The sequence below is a fragment of the Montipora foliosa genome, chromosome 3, assembly GCF_036669935.1.
Source record: "Montipora foliosa isolate CH-2021 chromosome 3, ASM3666993v2, whole genome shotgun sequence".
Classification (NCBI taxonomy): domain Eukaryota; kingdom Metazoa; phylum Cnidaria; class Anthozoa; order Scleractinia; family Acroporidae; genus Montipora; species Montipora foliosa.
The window spans coordinates 28,405,790-28,408,289 of NC_090871.1; the positions used below are offsets into that span (position 1 = coordinate 28,405,790).

General features: G+C 39.4%; 2 protein-coding genes across 2 annotated transcripts in view; one reads left to right on the plus strand and one right to left on the minus strand.

The window, feature by feature from the left end:
• LOC137997245 (lysophospholipid acyltransferase 5-like) overlaps positions 1 to 2,500 on the plus strand; it is a 288,814-nt gene that overhangs the window by 116,044 nt on the left and 170,270 nt on the right. The window lies entirely within an intron of this gene.
• The window catches only part of LOC137995518 (intermembrane lipid transfer protein VPS13D-like), a 147,994-nt gene that overhangs the window by 47,393 nt on the left and 98,101 nt on the right, over positions 1 to 2,500 (minus strand). The window lies entirely within an intron of this gene.

A 2,500-nucleotide genomic window follows, 5' to 3' on the forward strand; every position in this document is an offset into this window, starting at 1 on the left:
TTAAGATCACCGATCGTTTCACATGTACCTCCGCAAATGTCATTTATTGCATAACCTGTACGTTATGCAATAAATTATACATTGGTGAGACAGGTAGACGACTAGGTGACCGATTCCGCGAACACCTTCGCGATGTTGAGAAAAATGACAAGGATGCATCTAAGCCAGTCGCTCGCCATTTTAATCTGCCTAACCACTCCAAAAAGCACATGGCTATCTGCGGCCTTTCCCTACATCTAGGTGCGACGGAAAGCCGCAAGAATCTGGAACAAAAATTCATCTTTCAAATCGGCACCCTTAATCCTCACGGTATTAACGAACGCTTTTCATTTAACTAATATATTCCTACTTTTCACGTTGCCATGTTACCACCAATAGCGTAGCTCCTACTCTACTATAAAAACTACACGTAACCCATAATCCCTCGATTCGCTCTGACGAAAGGCTAACGCTCGAAACGTCAGCTTTTAGAATCTCTGTACGGTGGTCAATTTACATTATCAACTCCGTTGATAAACCAAATTTTTGAAGCAAGAATATGATTGGTTAAAAAAGGAAAAATACTTGTGCTACACGTGCAACACGAATTTCCGTGCATTTCTTTGCCGTACTCCACAGAACAACAACGTGAAATCACCAAATTTTAGGTTTTGATGACAACGTGAGCATATAACAATGAAACAATTATTTTCTGTTTTGACTTTTAAACCGTTCGTACCCATTCAGTTACAGGGTAGTTCACCTGTATTGTACAAGGTGAACAAGACGGAATAATCGCGAAATACTTGCGATAGCGCTAAGTTATATTTTGGACTGACGTTTTCGTTGCCGTAGCCGTCGTCTTTGCTTAAACTCCCTATTTTCCATTACTTTACGGCGCTGTTACACTGCAAAATGTCTCGTGCAACATAACTCGCAATGCTTTGGCGACATTGTGGCGGGACAAGTTGCACGAAACATTTCACAGTGTAACATACCCTGCAACGGCCAAAATCGTTGCGAGACAAGTCGCAAGAGGCGCTGCCGAAAGTAGAATTAAGTTCTACTTTTCGTGCAACTTGTCTCGCAACGATTTTGCCGGGCCGTTGCAGGGTATGTCAGAAGTCCAAAATCTTGAATTCAGGATTTTGGCAGTCCAAAATCGTGAATTCAGGATTTTGGAAACCTAACTCTAACTCTACGACATAACTCTATGAAAATAACTGTAAGAATAGCTGTCCCCTTCATAAAACCTCAAATTTTGCTTTTTCACGTTGTTCTTTTGCTGACGACGGCAAAGAAATGGACAAAAGCGAAAAACGCACGTGCAGGGCGTGCAAAGGTATTGCTTTTGCCAACTAAATATGCAAATTTGTGACGTTCTCGTTGCTGTCGCCGTTGTCGTTGCTTAAGCTCCTGAATAAGTGGACAACGATTACTGAAGTTTCCCTCAAGTGACTAATGACCATTTCCCCCAGATTATTTGTGTGGTAAACCCACATTTTCGGCCTGAGATCGTGTAAAACGATCTATAAAAACATATGGAAACTATGCTCTAGGGCTCAGATTTCTTAAATGGACTTTTCGGAGGAGTTGCGTTCGAGAAGGCAGGGCGTAAAATTAACTTTTTTTCCCGGTAGCCACTTGGCTCCTAAATATTTTAAAGTGGTAGCCAATTCCAAAAAGTTGGTGGCCATTATGACACACACACACACACACACATACACAAAAAACAATTTTTACCCAGTCACTGTACTGGATAGATTAAATTGCTCATGAATCATAGTGATACATTCACAAAAACATCAAAAATGACCCGGGCTCCTGCTCATGGAACAAACTCACAAACTTAAACATATTTATCCACGTTCAATACCTTGCCATTACAAAATGTTGAAAATAGATATTAAGTAACAACTACGGTAAGCCAGCAATCATTTCTCCAACAAATGGAGGAAAAGTTTTCTTACAAATAAAGAGTCGCTCTCTTTTGCTTCATTTGCTACTAATAAATAAATGATTGTTCTTTTCCATGCCGTATGAAGGAAGCCTCTAATATCATGAAAGCAACAAATGAAGGCCTGCATATTACAAGTTCGTGCAACCATCACAGTGTAATCAAAATTAAAGTACATTTCAAAAACGCCTGTGTTGTAAAATTAACGTTAAAGAAGAATATCTAACTATCCTAATTTTATAGGCGAGGAAAAACATCGTTTTACAAAAGAGTCAGTGATTCGTATGAGGCCTCAGTTTTTTTAAGTCGCAAGAAGCTTTCTATCTCAGACATTAAATAGATTTAGAACCACGTTTACGGAAAATGCAAACGGCAAATTTTAATTTTGATTTCGCTCCCTTTTCTTCTAATCCTTAAAAACATCTAACAGAAACATAGAAAAATATTTGCCATTAGCAACAAATACAGACAATGTCGCATTGTTGTCGAAGGGCTGTAAGGCAGACGGCAAATGTTAGATTCTTACCGTTTGCCGTTCGTGTAAACGTGGGTCTATAGTTCTCT